The sequence below is a fragment of the Aquarana catesbeiana genome, linkage group LG01 (genome assembly GCF_042186555.1).
Source record: "Aquarana catesbeiana isolate 2022-GZ linkage group LG01, ASM4218655v1, whole genome shotgun sequence".
Taxonomy (NCBI): domain Eukaryota; kingdom Metazoa; phylum Chordata; class Amphibia; order Anura; family Ranidae; genus Aquarana; species Aquarana catesbeiana.
Window position 1 is genome coordinate 750,109,572 of NC_133324.1, and position 21,020 is coordinate 750,130,591.

At 41.8% G+C, this 21,020-nt stretch overlaps 1 protein-coding gene across 3 annotated transcripts in view; it reads right to left on the reverse strand.

The window, feature by feature from the left end:
- The window catches only part of LOC141112722 (uncharacterized), a 191,009-nt gene that overhangs the window by 122,628 nt on the left and 47,361 nt on the right, over positions 1-21,020 (reverse strand). The window contains exon 2 of one of the 3 annotated variants that reach the window (XM_073605756.1): positions 17,774-17,863. The exons of the other annotated variants lie outside the window; for them this stretch is intronic. The gene's annotated coding sequence lies outside the window, so the exon portion shown is untranslated. The remainder of the gene's footprint in view (positions 1-17,773; positions 17,864-21,020) is intronic. 3 annotated transcript variants of the gene reach the window in all.

Genomic DNA, 21,020 nt, shown 5'->3' on the forward strand with positions numbered 1-21,020 from the left:
GCAAAGGAACTAGAGACTCCATCTTGCTGATACGAGGGTAATTCTCACACTCCACGAGGCACGGGAAGAGATTAGATCTAGGGGAGAGGTACTGCCTCCCAGGTTAGTCCACCACGTGATTTCAGGCATCCACAGCCAGTCGGGACATCCAGCCTGAGAGAGGGGGATCCCAAGTGCATATCTAGATGCACCTGCACCGACAGTGTGAGGTGACCAGTCAGGTCACTAGAAGAGCCTGCCTGTTCCAGGATAAGGAGAGAGTGGAATTTATTTACTAAAGCTCGGAAAGTGCAAATTCAGGCTCACTTCTGCATAGAAACCAATCAGATTCTAACCTCAGCTTGTTCAATTAAGCTTTGGCAATAAAACCTGGAAGCCGATGGGTTTCCACACCCATTTGGGGGCGCCAATCCTGGCGTCTTCACCCTTGGGCTATGTTTAACATCCCCAACAATGGGGGATACCGCGCATCTGCGGCCCCAGCGGCAACAAGTGTCTTCAGCGCTCATACGCCGCTCTGTGCGCACATGACGTTGGGGGCAGTCCCCCCCCTTCGGGGGTATAATTGGGGCCTGCACTTCCACAAGGGGATGGTCTCACATTACACCAAGGTAATTTGTTTTGCTTTTTAGCTTAGTTGACATTTTACCACATTTATTTGCTTTTTCCTTCAACCCCCACTCCATTCCACCCAATGTGCACTTGCACACCTACTGTCCCAACATTTTCTTACTCTATACCATCCTTTATTCATGCCCTTTTAGTCTTCCAACATATAACAGCACTTACTTTATGCTGGTCCCTATACATTTATATGTATATGAAACATTGCAGGAAGCTCACCTGCATCTTCAGGGTCCTTTTGATGCTTACATACAGGCATACCCCACTTTTAAGTATGCAATGGGGTTTATTTACTAAAGCTGGAAAGTGCAAAAATAAGGCTCACTTCCGCATAGAAACCAATGAGCTTCCAGGTTTTATTACCAAAGGTCATTGGTTTCTATGCAGAAGTGAGCCTTATTTTTGCACTTTCCAGCTTTAGTAAATAAACCCCATTGCATACTTAAAAGTGGGGTATGCCTGTATATATACTCTTTTACTAGTTTTGCAATATGCATACCCAACACTGCAGGAAGTTCACCTATATCTGCAGGGTCTTTCTGATATATACATATACTTTTTTTTACCATCTTTAGCCCTCATGCACACAGGCTGTTAAAAAAACGTTATGAAAACGCCAGTATTTTAGCAGTGACTTTTTTCAGCTTTTTTCAGCGTTTTTGTAATAGCGTTTTTTAGCGTTTTTCCGCGTTAGCGTTTTTGAGCGTTTTTTTTTTTCAAATTTTTTTTTTTTTTTTTCAATAGATCAAAAACGCTAAAAAACGTTGGTGAATGACGTTTTTGAGCGTTTTTGAGCGTTTTTCAGCGTTAGAGCGTTTTTACAGCTGAAAAACGTCTCTCAGAACCCACTGGTCCTGGGTTTTTTTTACAGCTTAAAAACGCCTATGCCACTTGCAGCTCAAAAACGCCTAGGTGGGCATGAAGCCATAGACTAACATAGACAGGCCTTTTTAAGCTGCAAAAAAAGCTCAAAAAAGCAGCTGTAAAAACGTCCATGTGCATGAGGACTTACAGTTCATGATCATGGACAAGGGGAGACCTCTAGGGACACTTGCACTTGTATCTACCAAAGCCGTGTCGGTGCTCCGGTTATTCCCCCATTGGGGTTACCTTTTGCTCCACCTCCTCCGCTCCCGTGCTGGATGTTTGTTACTGCCGCAGCTGGTGGAATCAGCGACTGATGGCCTGGCCCAGCCCATTGGTGAGTATGGGGTCCCACGGCCTGACCCCGATGATTACTCACCTTCCTGCCTATTTGATGCAACATACACTCATTCATTTGATTTACTACCTGTATTACAGATTTAGCAAAGCATTTACCCCTGAAGAGCGAGGTCTCGCTAAATGTCGTCGGGTACTACTCGTGCTTGCACATTTCTCTGATGTTTGTAAATTGGTGTACACTGTTTTACCATGTATGTGGATTGTCTTATGTACTTTTTACTTCCATGACATGCTTTTTGACCAACCATATTCACCTCACTCAAAGTCCCAGGGCGAACCCCATGTATATAGGCGTAAACAGGTTAGAACACTCTATATCAGAAACAATAGCTCATATAGGTTCATAAAGAGTCCATAGAAAGTCAAATTTATTAGTCCAGGGGGTCTTGAACCAGGGCAGCTCTTCAAATAAAAATGCCAATGGGTAACACACATAGCAAGGTAAAAAGCAGGCTCATAGAATATAAGTTAGTCCAGGACATGGAGTTATAAAGAACGCCAGGGGGCCACCACGGTCTGCTATCTTGTCACGAAATGAACAAGGAAGCAGACAAGACACTTCCAAGATGGCACTGGAAGACACACATGACCCACAGTGCTGGCGGGATGACGTCACCGGAGTCTGGAATGTGACGCGTTTAAGAGCATGTGCAGTATAGGCAGGGGGCATGCGCACTCTTTCTTCAGGCTGAAGATGCAAGGATACGGAGCCTCTATTAATCACGGCTAGCCCTTGGAAGACTATTTGGCTCAGCATGATCAATTAACATTGTACAAAAGTAAAAAACAATTAAAAACAATACATTTAAATAAACAAAGGACATAAATACCTATAATCAATTATAATATGATAGCAAATAATGATTTTGATACTTACTATAGTATAATGATTTATACTATAGTAAGTTAGATAATACATTGGTTTGTAATTGATTGATATAGGACAAGACAAAAAACAATGCAATTGACTAATGGAAATAGTTTTTACCTCTATTTGAGATCATAAAAATTTGAACTTTTTGGACTTGGAACTGGGCCATGAGAACAATAAGATCTATGCTAGAAATTACACTAAATCCACAGCTGGGAATTAATTTCTACATGTTAACAGTTGCCACTTGCCACTATGGATCAGGAATATACCCAAAGGCTAGTTCTATTGTCTGAGACAGAACTTTACCCGAGACCCCAACTATGTTTCCAAAAGTATCTCCTTGAAAAATGAATTTCTGGATAAAGGTTATCCAGAACCTCTGGCCTGATCAAGCATACAATTTCTAAGGACAAAAATCTGATAAACACAAAAAAAGAGGACGGTCCATTAGTCAGACTTACTACCCGTTATCGTGATCAACTCTGCAAGATGGAACGCATCCGAACCAAACTAGTGTCAGTAGGATAAAATAAAACCTACCGTTGGTGTCAGTGGGATATAATAAGCCTCATCATTGGACTTAGTGAGATATAGTAAATTCAATCATTAGTGACAGTAGGATAGTCTTATCACTGGTGGCAGTGGGAATAAATAGGAACCTTTGATGGTGTTAGCGGGAAAAAATACTGGGATGAAAAAAACTCAATATAAAGACAGTATACAGTACAGCCAGTATTTTGTAAGTGCATGAGAACTGGAGTGATCCCAAGTCCTAGGGTGATGGCTAAATATCTCATGTTAATCACTTCTGACTCCTGCTCTCTGCTGACAGTTATTTCTTCTTTTTTCTTCATTTACATATACTGTTCTGTTTTCTTTTTGTTGTTTAAGGAATCTGGAATGTTTCACTGGGTTGGAGATTTCTTTCCTGCCAAGGTGCTTTGAAATTTTCAAACTACAGAGCCCCATCCAGAAATATCAAAATCTAGAGAAATCTGCAAAAGACTTTGCTTCTACTAAATAGCAGTTCATGTGTGAATTATACAGCATCTTTTTTTACCAATGCTGTGTTACCTTTAAGCATCTATAGACTTTGAGTTACTTTTAATAAAAGATAACAACTCATGCAAGTGCAATGCAAATTAGCTAACATGAATTCTATAACACCATTGGATAACTTCACGCCTTTTGCAAAACTATTAGGATGCAGAAGTGTCAGTAATATGTAAATAATACGCATTGCCAATGTTATACTTTAAAGAAGACCAAATCCATCCTTTAAAATTCAGTTGGCCTTCATGCTTACACTCAAAATGAATGCTTTGTAGTTCTGTACTCAGCAAATGAGCAGATCATGTGTCCTTTCTGCGATGATAGAGCCTCACTTACCCCTGACCTCTGTTCTTTTTGTGTTACTTACACCTGATCTCTGTTCATTTTGTGTTACTTACACCTGACCTCTGCTCTCTGTTCCCTACTTACATCTGATCTCTATTACCTGGGTATTACTTAAAGCAGGCTTTCACGTAAAAGTGAAAACAACACTAATCTGCGGTGGGCGACATGATTGACGATGGATTTACATTGGGGGACACTGTTTTTTATTTTTTAATAAAGGAATGGTGATGCCAGTGGTCCCTGTGGACACTGCAGGTGCAAGCAGCTGTGGCTTCCCTAGGAAACAGTCACAGAAGCTGAAGCTGTCATTTATAGAAGTGGTAAAAATACTGCTTCTATATATAATTTTTGGCTCCTGCTAAACTCCCCCACCCAAAAACATACCACCCAGCTATCCTCAATGAAAAGGGGCTGCAAGCATAAAGGCCAACTGGATTTTAAAGGGTGGATTTGGGCTTCTTTAACGTATAACATTGGCAATGCGTATTAGTTACATATTACTGACACTTCTGCAATCCTAATAGTTTTGCAAAAAGGTGTGAAGTTATCCAATGGTGTTAAATAATTCTTGTTAGCTAACTTGCATTGCACTTACATGAGTTGTCATCTTTTATTAAAAGTAACTCAAAGGCTATAGATACTTAAAGGTAACACGTCATTGGTAAGAAAAGATGCTGTATATTTCACACATGAACTGCTATTTAGTAGAAGCAAAGTCTATTTCACACTTAATTCTCTGCTTTTTCCCAATTCTTCACACCGGTAAGAGTTCTAACTAAACACATTGACCTAGAGGGGTGGGGGATTGTGAAATGAAGCACATACATTTTTGTTCCTTTCTCCCCTGGCAAAACATGAATTATACATGGTTGCCTAGGAGATGAGACAGCTTTTCACAAAGTCTGATTCTTAAAAACTCAGGACAGCAGCAGAATACTTAAATGAACTGCTTTATATACTTTTTTTTTTTAAAGCTTTTCAATGACTGTGAATGCGACACTGAGAAGAGGGTTATATTGCTTGAAATTCTGCCTTGTACACACTGGTATTGATGGAAACCAATAAAAGTGTTATAATTTGTTGTCACAATATTTAATTACTATATAATAAAGTTAAGTATGCATTTCTGACAGTATTATCTTTTTTCCCTTATTTTATCCACTTTCTCTTTATGTAAATACCGTACATATGTAAAGATGTGGAGTGATGTATAGCTATGTGATGCGGCCCCATAACAAATTCATCAAAGGACCACTGTCTCTCTTACATAATAAAGACCGATTCACTACTGAGACCCTTGTCTGTCTAAAACAGAAACCAAGGTCAAAGCATATTGTTTGTGTTTATTGCAACAAACTTAATGTGGAACTGAGCGCAAAAAATGAAAAACTGCAAACAGGCAGGCTCTTTATTGCAGAAGAGACATGCAGTGCTTCTTCTGCAATAAAATAAGCTTACCTGCCTGTTAACAATTCCCCCCCCCCCCCAGAATATAAATGTTGCTGAGCATGTGCAACTCCGTTTACATTTCTGGCACACTGGCAGTGTGCTGGGATACATGACATCCTGCACCGACCAATCAAGTCAGCCAAAGACCAGCACACAAAAGAAGGCGGGACAGGATGCCAGCGCTGGCAAGGAGCCTCACAGGCATCGGACTGTTGTAGCATAGGTGAGTATTTGTGCCTTTAGTTCCACTTTAAAATTTTTCACAAATTCTAGTTCTACTTTTGGGCAGTCCATATCACTCATGTACAAAATCTTGATGACAACATTTTTGAAGAAAAAGGAATTGTGTACACCTCCTAATACTTTTTGAATATGGCTGTCTGAGTAATGGATGTTATATATTAGGGGTATTGAATTAAAATTCATGGAGGTCTGATTAGTAAAATTTTCTTCCAGCAGAGTTCTGAATCGCATTTTTTGTGCAATGGCTCAGATCCTTTACATGACAGCCCAAGTGTGCAGGTACGACAGCCCATTCAATTGAATGGGCTGCTGTGCCTGCATTTTCTGCTGGTAAAAGGTCCTGGCACCCTTTTAAAAATGTAGCCGCATGGAAACTACATGGTGCATTTTCTGTGCAGCACCTCATTTTATGTGCCGCTGCATGTCCCATTTCACATCTCCCCCACCACAGCACTACTCCCCTTCACATATCATCCCCACAGCATAGCCCCTTTCACCCCCACAGCACTGTCTCCTTTCACATATCACCCCCACAGCACTGCCCCTTTCACCCCCCCAACAGCACTGTCTCCCTGTACATGACCCCCCACACACAGCACTGTCTCCCTGTATATGATCCCCCACACACAGCACTGTCTCCCTGTACATGACCCCCCACACACAGCACTGTCTCCCTGTATATGATCCCCCTGCACACAGCACTTCCCCCCTGTACATGACCTCCCACACACAGCACTGCTCTCCCCTACATGGCCCCCAACACACACAGCCCTGCTCCCCTTTATATGACCCCCAACACACACAGCACTATCCCCTGTACATGACCTCTCCCACACACAACACTGCCCTTTTGTACATGACCCCCCTCCACACACACACACAGCACTGCTCTCCTTTACAAGACCCCCCAACACACACAGCACTGCCAACCTGTACATGATCCCAAACACACACAGCTTTGGCCCCCCTGTACATGATCCCAACATAAAGCACTTCCCCACCTGTACATGATCCCAACACACAAAGCACTGCCCCCCTGTACATGATCCCCAACACACACACAGCACTGTCCCTGTACATAATCCCCAACACACACAGCACTGCCCCCTGTACATGATCCCCAACACACACAGCTTTGGCCCCCCCTGTACATGATCCCCAACACAAAGCACTGCCCCACCTGTATATGATCCCAACACACAAAGCACTGCCCCCCTGTACATGATCCCCAACATACACAGCACTTTCCCTGTACATGATCCCCAACACACACAGCACTGCCCCCTGTACATGATCCCCAAGACACTTATGCCCCGTACACACGGTCGGATTTTCCGATGGAAAATGTCCGATCGGAGCGTGTTGTCGGAAATTCCGACCGTGTGTGGGCTCCATCGGACATTTTCCATCGGATTTTCCGACACACAAAGTTGGAGAGCAGGAGATAAAATTTTCCGACAACAAAATCCGTTGTCGGAAATTCCGATCGTGTGTACACAAATCCGATGGACAAAGTGCCACGCATGCTCAGAATAAATAAAGAGATGAAAGCTATTGGCCACTGCCCCGTTTATAGTCCCGATGTACGTGTTTTACGTCACCGCGTTCAGAACGATTGGATTTTCCGACAACTTTGTGTGACCGTGTGTATGCAAGACAAGTTTGAGCCAACATCCGTCGGAAAAAATCCTAGGATTTTGTTGTCGGAATGTCCGAACAAAGTCTGACCGTGTGTACGCCCTATATGCACACCCCCTTTATATCACCCCCCCATCCTTCACAAGATTACAGCCATGTCCTTTACTCTCTTCTCTCTCCTACATTACACGGACCAGAGAGCAGGAGGTGGGACAATCCTGGACTAAAGGCAGAGGCACAGCAGTACTGGATGGATGACGAGCGCTGCCGGGTTAACGTTTCAAACGTTAACAAGCTGGTGGTTGGTTGCTAGGACCGCCTCCTACATCCTAGCAGCCAATCACCTCCTGGTTAATCTGAAATGCTCATTCAGGCAGCTGCTCTCCATGCAGTCCTGAATTGTCCAACCTCCCGCCTGTTCTGAGCTGCTAATGACAGTGGCGGAGGTTGAGGACAAAAGCGGCAGCTAAATGGCGCGATTGCAGTGGTCCAGATAGAGCAGTGGCTCGGGCCAGATTTATATAATTATATTATATGAGTTTAAATGGATGGGCTTTTTTTGTTTTTCTTTCTTTGATCATATATTACCTGGCCATAAGTCTGCTTAAGACAAATACTTTAGTTACGGGTTATTATCATACATTGCCTTCTTTTATCTGTCCAGTTCTCCAGCAAGTAGATTTTTTTCTCCAGAATTCTTGAACCTGTACACAACAGTCTTAAGTCTGTCAGTCAGAGTATCACTCCAAAAGCGCTAAAAAATGAAAAATGGCCTGTTAATGAAGGGAGTAAAACATGCACTGAGGTGGTTACAGACACTACAGGTATAGAAAAATACTTGTGAAATGCACAAGTGGGCTAACAGCGCACACATTTTTTTCATGGACTGAGTGTTGTGAGCACAGGCGAGTATATTGGTAAGCTACTTAAAGTGATACTATAATCTTATTTTTGTAGTTTAAAAATAACAAACATGTCATACTTACCCGCTCTGTGCAGTGGATTTGCACAGAGCAGCCCAAATCCTCCTCCTCTCGGGTCCCTCACTGGCGCTCCATGACCCTTCCTCCTGCCAACTGCCCCCACAGCAAGCAGCTTGCTATGGGGGCACCCAAGCCACTGCTCTGTGTGTCCATTCGGAGGCCATGGCTCGGCCCCACCCCCTCTGTCTCCTCATTGGCTCACTGACTTTGATTGACAGCAGTGGGAGCCTATGGCACAAGCTGCTGTTTCTCAGTCAATCAGGAGGGAGAGTCCCGGGCAGCCGAGGTTCTCGTGCAACATAGCTGGATCGAGATGGGACTCAGATAAGTATTAGGGGAGCTGAGGGGGCTGCTGCACATAAAATGCATTAAGACAAAAAACCTTCTGCCTTTAGAACCACTTTAACCACTCCCGTTCTAAGATCAACACAACATAAGAGCCCATGTCTAAGAGAAGAACTAGGACAGCTCTGAAAAAAACACGTATACACACCCACGTACACCAACGGTAATTAGACTAGGAGAATTGGTGCAATAAGGAAAGACGTGGGCTATAGAATTGGCTTACACGTTTAAATGTGTTTGTGATTAACTCCTACACTACCAATCTAAATCTATTAACTCCTAAAATATAACTAATAAACCATTGTGGCCGATAAAACAAACAATAATTATAAGGTCACTGCATGCACAGAATTGTATGGACACAATTCATAAAAATTATAAGATAAGCAAGTGCTGCACTACCAATCTCTGCAAATATGTGAGTAAAATATCAATACTAGTAATGTAATGCTCAAATACCAATGTTCCAGACGTAAATAAAATAATGAATATAGACATGATTTACTGTCCTTGATTTTCACCAAATATTCAACTGTGTCAGTTAATATAACAATAAAGTGACAGTTCATGAAATAAATGTGATGTGAAATTCTTGTTAAAGAATCTTCATGTGCTTCTAAAGAACCTCTTCCCATGCACCACTGTGCTCTCACATTAGTGACATGTATAATCATATCCAGCTGATATTCAGTGAAGAAATCCTCTGTATGCTTGTAGTATGGCCTCCCACTCACACAATGTCAAATTATCCCCATGCCTAGAATAAGAAAGCCATCCAGTTGGCCTACATTGTGATCCTGGGGAGGAGGAGTGTGCCTTCTGGAACTGAAACACCAGCGAAGGATCCTACATGAAACCTTAACAAGAATTTCACACCCCATTTATCTGATGAACTGACACTTTAATATTATATGACCTGGCACAGTTGAATATTTGGACAACATCAAGGATGATAACTCATAAATGTCAATTTACATATACATTCACATCAGTCCCTACCCTCAAGGAGCTTACAAGCAAAGGTCCCTAACTCACATTCATATATTAGGGCCAATTTAGACAGAAGCCAATTAATCAATCAGCATGTCTTTGGGGGAAACCCATTGATTGGGGTGTTATGCCGCGTACACACGGTCGGACTTTTCGTCTACAAAAGTCCAACGGACACCGACGGACTAAAGCTGGCTGGTAATCCGATCGTGTGTGGGCTTCTCCAGACTTTCAGCAGACTTTTTCAGCCTCAAATCCGACGGACTTTAGATTTGAAACATGCTTCAAATCTTTACGTCGTAACTACGACGGACCCCGAAATCCGCTCGTCTGTGTGCTAGTCCGACGGACAAAAACCCATGCTAGGGCAGCTATTGGCTACTGGCTATGAACTTCCTTATTTTAGTCCGGTGTACGTCATCACGTACGAATCCGTCGGACTTTTGTGTGGTCGTGTGTAGGCAAGTCCGTTCGTTAGAAAGTCTGCTGCAAGTCCGCCGAAAGTCCGCAGGAAGTCTGTCGGACAGGCTGTCGGACTTTTGTAGACGAAAAGTCCGACCGTGTGTACGCGGCATTAAGGTCACAGGGCACTAAGGGTTTCATCTCTACCTTTTACTCACATTCATTGGCTACCTCACTTAACACAAATCCTCTGGAGGTTCGCAATAAATGGCAAACACTTATACTCCCCTGATGAATTCACGTGACCATGACGACATGCGTAGGAACGTAGAGGTACCGGAAGTGATGCAGGCGAGCTTGGCACTCGTAGTTTTGATACCTGTTTTTTACTTTGCAAATGTGAGTACCTTGTCATCCATTGTTTTTATTAAATAAATCAAACCATTTCAAAACGTACTACACTATTTTGGAATCCCTCTCTTCTTCCCCTTGCCACCTTACACTCACCTGAATTGCGGGAGTCACACATCTATGTGTGATAAGTTAAGTGGCACTAGATTAAAAAGGAGCAGACTACAATCCCCACACTTGAAATATAGAAACATAAGAGGTTTTGATGACTGCCAAGAACCATCTGTGATTAACATACACATGCTGTTATCTCACAGCCTTGAGGTAAGAGGTCATCCATCACTATAGTGCACAGCACGGAAGGGTGTCACCAGTAAAGAAAAGCACATTGCACTTTATATTGGTTTTTGCACAGAAGAAAGAAAGTCACTTTATTCCTGTTTTTTGCACGGAGCACTTTATCAGTTATCACCTTTGGAGGATTGTGAATCACTTTTTGGAGGACTGTGAATCGCTCTTCAGAGGACTCCATCAATTTTTTTATTATATATATATATATATATATATATATATATATATATATATATATATATATTTTCCTTGATTTTTTCATTTGTTATGAGTATTGATTACCAGTATTTATCTTTCACCAGTTATCTATGTTACATGTTTAGTATACATCGATATCTGTTTCACGATTAGCCATTGTTCATTGTCTATGTGGACTCATTAGGTATTTTCACCACATATGTTTCTCTAGTCACAGTACAGTATCATTTTAACAGTGCAGCACTATTTTTCATTGTTAAACACTAATGCCCCATACACACGGTCGGACTTTCCGACAGAAAAAGTCCGATGGGAGCTTTTCATCGTATCATCAGACTGTGTGCATGGCCCACCGGACTTTTTACGTAAAAAATTCAGATGGACTTAGATAGAGAACATGTTCTATATTTTTCTGATGGAACAAATTCCTATCGGGAAAACCGCTCGTCTGTATGCTGTTCCAACGTACCAAAAATGACGCATGCTCTGAAGCAAGTACGAGACGTCATACGTGTTGTTTCATCGTACATGTTGTACGTCACCGCGTTCTTGATGGTCGGAATTTGGTGTGACCGTGTGTATACAAAACAGCTTGAGCGGAATTCTGTCCGAATTCCGTTGGAAAAACCTTCAGAGTTTATTCCAATGGCAAAACCAGTCATGTGTACAGGGCATTATACTCGATCTGTCAGATGAGGACTGGGAGGAAGCATGTACCTCCCATTTAACTGTCCCACTGGCTATTAATAACAAGCTTATTCAACTATATAGGGTACATCAGTCTTACCTGACCCCGGTAAGGTTGCATGCGTTACAACGTATCCCAACACCGGCGTGTACTAGAACAACTGTACCAGCCAGCGAGAGAAACACTATTTTTAGCTTGTAAGGCTATCGCACTTAAGTGGAATCAATCTGCTCCCCCATCTACTCGTCAATGGATCCAGATTGTGAATAAGATACTGCCTTATGAAAAAATCATTTTTGAGCATAGGGGTTGTCCCAGCAAATACGACAAGGTGTGGAACACTTGGTGTTCCTCCACTCTCACTATTTCTTCTAATTTGTGAGTAATCTATTTTCTATACTTACAATGTATTAGAATTGGAGAACAACATTTTGTATTGGGAATAATGTTATAGTGAATTCAGCTTACTCTGTACTTATATGTAACTGTTCTTTATTGAGACTGGACACTCAAGTATATACAATTACAAATATGTACTTCTCGTGTATCTGTGTACCAAACTTATGATTCTTTACGCTCATGTTGAGCGTGTTGGTTGCTGTACCAATATGTTTTTTAATATATCTGTCAATAAAAAGAATTAAAAAAAAAATGCTAATTCTATTTGACACAAAAGATAATGGTGTTAATGTGGACCTCGGTTTTCTAAATCACTATCCAACAGTTTTATGACCACTCTTACCTCTGTGACTCTTTTTTCCCTTCTCAGTCCATAGCCCTTTCCTTTATCTACTAATTATCCAAGTCTACTTACCATTGCTGTATATATTTGTATGTTTTTTTACTTCAGAGATTTTCTTACTTAACATTCTGCTAAAACTTTGTGTATTAGTAATTACAAATTACGGTAGTATACAGTTCAACATTGTTTGTGTGCTTTGGAGTGCATTGCCATTAGCATTTTTAATGGCACCCCAACACATATCTACAGTATGCTGGATAGCATCTGAGCTAGAACACTCCCTAATGCTCTGTGTAGTAGTGGTTTGCAGCGCAGCAGATTTTCAAAACGAGTGTAGGAGCTATTTTTTGATGTGTTGAGGTGCATTGAAAGACCATTCAAAATGGATTGGCTGTTTAACCGAATGCACCTCAGTGCAAAAAAAATTTAGTAAAATACGTGCTGTGATTGGGCTCTTATAGTTGTTGCTTAATCAAGGTTTTAAAGCTAATTTTGGTAAAACCATTTATAACAATCGATACAATATATTTATCAGGAAATTATATTAACAGAGCAACTGCAACAATGTGTAATTGTTCAAATCACAAAGAAGAGCAGATTCCAGTAAGAAAGCAGTGTTACTGAGGACCTCTAAGATCGTTTTTTGTTGTTAATGAGTGTAGCAAGCTTTATTTAAAAGAGAAGTATGGGATTTGTTTTTTTGTTTTTAATCATACTTACTTAGCTGGATGCAGCATCGCTCCGATGCTGCATCTGTTCCCTACTGGCTCCAACACTGAGAAACGAGCGATCGAACACCGGTAATCGCTTGATTCTCACAACTCTGTGAGCAGAGAGCTGGTGACTGTCAGTCACCAGCTCTCTGCTCTGCCCCCCTGCACTTACTGGAGCGCTGGGCTGTGGAGGGGGTGGGAGCGGCCAGCTCAGGCTCTCAGCTTCTTGCTGAGAGGCTTAGCCGGGTGACGGTCCAGGCATGTGGGTGGATCACAACCATATGGTCACGATCTTTCCTGAGCCTGGACCGGCTCTGTGACGTCAGCTGACAGCAGGCTTCAGGAAAGCAGAAAAGGGCGCTCTGGGGGAGGTGGATGGCTGGTCAGGGGAAATGATGGTTGGATGGCACTTCAGACAGCACTTTGGGTGAGGAGAAGCAACTCTGGAGACATATAAAAGAAAGAAAGGCGCCTCTAAGTGCAATATTAAAAGATTTAATCAAATGTACAAGGGGTTAAAAGCACTTACAGGATCGTAGATAGTTAAAAGCATGTAACATGGAGTCCTCCTCTGGTAAGTGGATCCGTCCTGTCCGCGAATGGAGAGCTAAGTAACGCCGTCCAACAGCTGTCAGATTACTTCCATGGTCTGATGAAGGAGCAGCTCATGCTCCGAAATGCATTACCGCCCACCATCTCTCACTGACACCATCGGCCTCGTGCGTTTCAGCGTGGAACCCGGAACACAGGCCGCCTCTATTTTAATCAGCCTCCTCCCTCCCGCACGTATGGAAGTAATCTGAGAGCTGCTGGATGGCGTTACTTGGCTCTCCATTCGAGGGCTCCATGTTACATGCTTTTAACTATCTACGATCCTGTAAGTATTTTTAAATCCTTGAACTGCACTCCTGTGATCTACAGGAGAAGTACAGCCAAACAAGCATTGGCTGTATTTATCCTTTAATACATGGGTGCTCAACCTGTGGCCCTCCAGCTGTTGCAGAACTACAAATCCCATGAGGCATTGCAAGGCTGACCGTTACAAGCATGACTTCCAAAGGCAGAGGCATGATGGGATTTGTAGTTCTGCAACAGCTGGAAGGCCACAGGTTGAGCAACCATGTTTTAATCAGTCAGATGTTTGCTCTTTTCCATTCTTTGCATTTTACTTAACACTGTTCTAATTGACGTCTTTTTTATTTAGCCTCAGCTTTTCGCATTGCTAGCCATTACATCAATATATTTGCATACACAAATAAATCCAGATGCCGTGTACTAAATAATAAAAATGAAATAATTGTGACTGTGTAATTGATGCAATTAATAACTTCAAAAATATATTCTTTATTATAACATGGTAATTTTACAATGTGTTTTTAAAAATAGAAATTAATCTATTGAGCCCATTCCATAAAGGGCACATTCGTTTTCATTATTTGAACATGCTATTGGACACATTAAATTAACCTTAGTTTTATGAACTGGGGGAGAAGAGGAAAGTAGCAGGTAAATGTCCCTGTGTGTATTGTAAGCTTCCAAAATCTAGTTATTTTCACCAAATGAAACATCAACAGTATTGCTTACAAGCTTATCATATGCTAATTGACTATTTTTAGCAATATTGCTTTTCACAACAGAACCTAATTCTGTTTTGTTCCAATCTGTTGCCCTTAGAAGCCAATTACATTTAGGAAGGCTTTTTAATAACCACATAATTAGGTTTATTCTCAGCTCAGTCATTACATGTGTATGCAGAACATAAATTCTAAAAAGGTGTTGAAACTGCAGCTACCATGCATTGTTCTATAATATTTCGGGAAGGGAGCAGGGGGGGGGTGTTGATGGGAAGAATGCTGTTATAAGAAACATGTAAATTTTTTGCTTCACTTTGTTTTCTCTAATGTTAACAGCAAATGTCTACACTTACCCTTTTTATCTTCGCGAGCTTCCCGGGAGCCTGAGAGACCTAGCATACTCAATATGTAATTGCAGCTCTAGTAACTGCATTCCAGTCCAACAACTACCATATCTTTTAATATAATATATAGCTCCGTATGACCAAAGCAGAGGCATATATTGATGTGAGTGGCCCATTCTCCAGCCTTCTGACATTAAAAGTCTTTATTTGCACATGCAGTGTTCCAGGTTTGTGAGGCCTGGCGATACTCTACATCACCATTTGCCCCCCCCCCCTCCCCTTTTTTTTTTTTTTTTTTTTTTTTTTTTTTTGCTGATTCATTATTGCGCTATTAGTGTCTTTTTTCATTCATTTCTTTTCCTTACAATACCAATTTGTTCCATGTTTTTATTTTCTAATTTTCCAATCTTATATTGGGAAATTACATTTATTATTTATTCAATTTAATATATTGATTATTTGTAATAGATTACCTAACAGCCATGTTAATATTTTTATAATTTTTTCTTTCATTGCTATGTATATTTTGTATGTACTGGTATAGATCTATTTGGGACATCTTGTGTCCGATTTAGGTAATGCTGCTTAGTATTGTTCAGTAATGTTTATTTTCTGTTTTGGTTTATCACCACTTGCTAGCACTATTTCACTTTAGTGCTGCCATCTAGTGTTTGCCATTATTATTGTTGATTTTCACATTGATGTTTTTAGCCATGTGACAGCACCAGATCCGATCATGTGATCGGGACTTGAGCTGAGGAGATTCGGTTTCCGTGACTACCCTCTCCCATCCTGTGCACCTTTTGGTGGTTGTTGATTGGGTCAGGGAGCTGGGACACCGCCCCTTCACACCACATCACATGACCAGGAAGTGATTCATTACCAGGAAGTGATGTCCACTATTGTTTGACCAGGAAGTGATGCATTACCAGGAAGTGATGTCTACTATTGTTTGCCATGCGGTGGGGAGGTCTCCAGGCATCAGTCTCATTATTAGACTGCGCTATTGGGTCCTACACTCACCGGCTGTTTTATTCATGATTCTGATTGGTCTAGCGATCAACAGGATCCAGTTCCTGATTACTTGACCTTTGTAGCTCCACTGTGATTGGCTATAGGGGTTATCTTATTGGATTAGATATTTATATATAGGAGCAGCGTGAAGGGAGAAGCTCATGCCCCTGTTGAAGACCCCCTTGGTCGAAACGCGTCGGGCGATCTCCCCTTCCTTACGCTGCTTAGATTTTATTTTAATTGTGATCACTTTTATCCATTTTTTGTGTGGTATTTTTAGAAATAAAAATCCCTGGTTTACCTGCACTATGCAGAAGCTTTTTATTTTTTATTTGCATATTATCCCGATGCAAGAAACTGCCTTCCAGTAGCCCTACTTCCATCACGGGGTCTGGATCAAATCTGTCCCCGGCTTCTCCTTGGAACACATCCTTGAGGTCTATTGGCTGATATCCAGTTGGCGGCCCTTCCTGATGTTTCTTCACCCCACCAGAGAAGTCAAGAAGGGAGACAGAGGTTCCACCGTTCCGGATATCGTTTTCCAGCCTAGGTTTGGCTCCATGCACCATTGACTCCATGTCATATGACAGTGGAGTCCACGTCATCTGGTAAGAGTACCCATCTTATCTTACTTCCTGATGTTTTCATTCTGATGCCCCATATCGAGATGTTGGTTTACAGCTACGGAAGTTCTGTACCCCGTTGTTGACTCAGTCACAGATCCACACCGTGCACCATTGACTTTATTTTCTAGTTTCACATCATTTTTTGGTCCATACCAGTTCCTCTTAATAATTTGAGTTTGGAATCATCCATTTACCATATGTGGACACTTTATACTGTGTTTGTTCATTTCATTTCACTTATGGTTTTTGCACATATGCTTTACTGTTCAGTACAGCATCTCTTACTTAATTGTTTCACTACACCCTAACTTCCTATTACTTCTTAGCGCTGCATTTTTTTCCCATTTACCAGTTATTGTTTGTCACAATGTATGCAGCTGCTGGCTCACATATATTTTATTTTTGCTATTAGAGCGCAGTGTTTTCTTATTCTCTGATACTCTACATCAGCCTTTCTCAACCTTATTACCCCCTTAAATAATTTTTTGCTCCACAGTTCATGGAATGTTAGGGCTTATTTAAATATGTGGTCTTAGGGGGGATGGTCAGTAACAACATGAAGTTGAGCCCTGTTTTTATTGCAACTCCTTAAGCTGCAAAGGCAGTGGACAGGAGTGTTGACAAGCTGTGGCTGTGATGCTTTGCTTCACACCAATGGCAAAAAAATATCCCTGCTATACTGTATGTAGTAGCTGGGAAGTTGTGGCATGCCCCACCTCACTTAATTGGGTCATGTATAATCACCAAACGGGACCGACTCAAGCAAATGAGGATGTGCCGCAAAAGCCCTGCAACCGCATGTATGCACACAGTTGTGGCTTATTAGTGTAGTATTTACAAGGTTAAAACAGGCAGTAAGGAGGAATCATGTTGCCTCCTCAGAGGAGCAGTAATTTTGCCCGCATGTCTGAACCTTTCCTTAGGGTAATAGGTGAGTTGTAGCTATAACAACAAATAAGTGTAAATGTAACAATAACATAAATAATAAATATTAAAAATTACCTCTTTAATGTGAACTTGGCTTTTATTTTCTGCAGAGATGCTCAATCCTAAGCTGAACTTGAAGCAAGCATACGGGGATTCCATCTTTATCTGAGATAAGATGATTGTTTGATTTTAGGTCTACTTTAAGGTAACAGTAGATATTAGGTCATGCTATTTGATTTGGAGAAATTCACCTGTAAAATGACAGTGCTACTGACAACTTTTGCCCACACTCTCCAGCTATCAAGAAATAAATTATGCATAATTTTACAGTTTCCTATATAGGTGTGACATGAGTCAATACTTATTAACACACATGATTATACAGGCCTGGTATAAATAAGTGACTCTATTTTAATCAGCTTTATATATGTGATGTTTCCTGAGAAGCTCTGTCCAGTAAAGTTCTTACTCTGGTTTGAGTTGGACATATAAAAAGAAATTCCTGTGCAATAATGCGTGTTATTTACTTAGCATGCATACACTTTCGGGAACTCACGCTCAGCCACTTTTCGGAGCGAGGCTGCTGCACTATACAAACACTATTGTATGCTCCTTCAATCCCAGAGGATGCTTTGTATGGGGAAACGCATTGGGTGGAGCTAGTCGTGTGATGTCAGCACGCATGGACCGGATGAGAGCCATCGCGGCCGGGTATACCAGAGTTGTTTGTTTGCTCAAACATGTTCCATGCTTTGCAAGTGTGATACTTTTTAATTCAATAAATTATTTAGCTACAGTGTAGCTATGAGTTCTCTTCCTTGTTTTTACTACATGTGCCTGCCAGAGTCTGCTGGTGGAGCCTAGACTGCTCATCCCCCTCTCGTGGTGGGGATACCACGGCAAGCAGTGATTTATGTGACTGCTGAGATAAAGCAGTGAGAGTGTCGGTTCCCCAAGGTGCAATATACCAAAGCACTGATGATCTGTGTGAGATCATATCGGGCTGGTAAGTAGCCCCTATTGTCCTAAGGAGCACTCTGAAGCACTTTTTTTCATTTTTGAGCACAGTGCACTTTTTGTCTAATCACTTGGATGGACTTTATTGAGAAATCTTTTTTACGAAAATATGAATTAATTTTAGTCACTTATTTATGAACTTCCTTTGCACACTTTTTTTTTCTTTTTTTCATATTTGATACTTAAGCACTTGGGTATATGAATTGTTAATTAACATTTTGCACATGATGCTTTTTGACATTTTGATATTGTGTATCGTTTGAATACATAAAGAGACAGTGCAGTTTTTAAGTTTAATGCATACACTTTACAGGAATAAATGTACCTGAAACTAGATTCTTTTGCACAGCAATGATTTCAATAGTAAACATTTAAATGTAAACCAGTGTTATCAACTTACCAGATTGAAATTTTTCTGACACAATACCCAAAATTTACTGGCACAGTCACATTTTTACTGGCATTTCCAAAAGTTTAAAATTTCAGTATTTAACCACTTGCTGCCCACCCACTATCAAATGACGGTGCGGCAGGGTGTGGCTCTCGTTCTGGATGGATATCATATGGCGGCTTCCCAGAACTGCCGCACTCGCACGCCCGCAGGGGTGTGCAGCGCGCTGATTGCTGGCCGCACAGTGTTGCTAGGACACAACACGACCCCGATCTCTGTAAAGAGCCGCGGCCCTTTAATCATGTGATTGGCTGTGTCCAATCACAGCCGATCACATGTAAACACGGAGATGCCGGTAATCAGCTCTCCTCGCCTCACACTGACAGAGTGTGAGTAGAGGAGAGTCGATTAGCAGCATCTCCTCGCAGAGGACATCTAGGAATGTAATCAGGGCACTAATCATCAGTGCCCTGATAACAATAAAGCACCCACAATGAGTGCCCACCACTGCCAGCAATCAGTTCCCACCAGTGCCCACCAGTGCTAGCAATCAGTGCCCACAAGTGACAGCAATCAGTGGCCATTAGTGATGCCAGTCAGTGCTGGCTATTAGTGCTGCCCATCAATGTCCATCACTGCTGCCCATCAATGCCACCCATCAATGCCCATCAGTGCCGTCTATCTGTGCCACCTATCTGTGCCCACCAGTGCTGCCTATCTGTGCCCACCAGTGCTGCCTATCAGTGCCCACCAGTGCCACCCATCAGTGCCCAGCAGTGCTACTCATCAGTTCCGCCTATCAGTGCTCATCAGTGCCACATATCAGTGCCACCTGTCAGTGCCCATAAGTGCGGCATATTCGTGCCTCCTCATTAGTGCCACCTAATCAGTGCCCATATGTGCCGCCTCATCAGTGCCCATAAGTGCAACCTCATCAGTGCCCATCAGTGCAGCCAATCAGTGCCAATTAGTGCTGCCTCATCAGTGCCCATCAGTGAAGGAGAAAAATTACTTATTTACAAAATTTACTGACAGAAACAGAAAAACTTTTTTTTTTCAAAATTTTCGGTCTTTGTTTTTTTTTTAGGAAAAAATAAAAACCCAGAAATGACTAAATAACATCAAAAGAAAGCTCTATTTGTGTGAAGAAATATTTTTTGTGTGCAATTTTCATTCAAAGTGTGACAGCGCTGAAAGCTGAAAAATGGCCCGGGCATGAAGGGGGTGTAAGTGCCCTGTATTGAGGTGGTTAAGCTAGAAACAACAAATATGCAATTAGCGATGGGATTTAAGGTAGATATTAAGGCAAAAAAACATATTTCTTATTTTATTTTCGATCTAGTTAGTAAGTAGCTCAGGGACAGGACTCAGGAGGACAATTAGAATGGGCAGGTGCAGGTGCCCATCCCACAGACCCACACATGAGGTGCTGGCCGCTCTGCTCGGCTCCCCTAAACCATGACATCACACCACATGCTCAGGCACCGCCTCTGCCAGACCTGCCCCCCCACTGGCACTGTAGAAGGCATTTTGATGGTCTTGGCCCGTGCAGTTCTGTGCCGAGCATCACAACCATATTTTTTACTGGCAACCTTCTCCTGTCGGTGGCATTTACTGGCAAGAGAAAAGTGCCTGTTTTTTACTGGCTGTCAGTAAAAATACTGACGGTTGCCGACACTGATGTAAGCCAATACAATGAACTTCTCATGTTTGCTACATTTTAGTCTCTTATAAATACTATTGAAAGTGTTTTGTTACAGCTGTTCAATATTTGCAAAAAATATCTGCTATCCTGCCAGAGGCTGCTAACATCCTGTGTTCTATGCCTGGGCTGCACTCCCATCAGTTAGCATTCTTCCCTACTATCTTTGTGGACAACAAAATACCTGTCTTGTTTATAGAGAAGATGAGGGG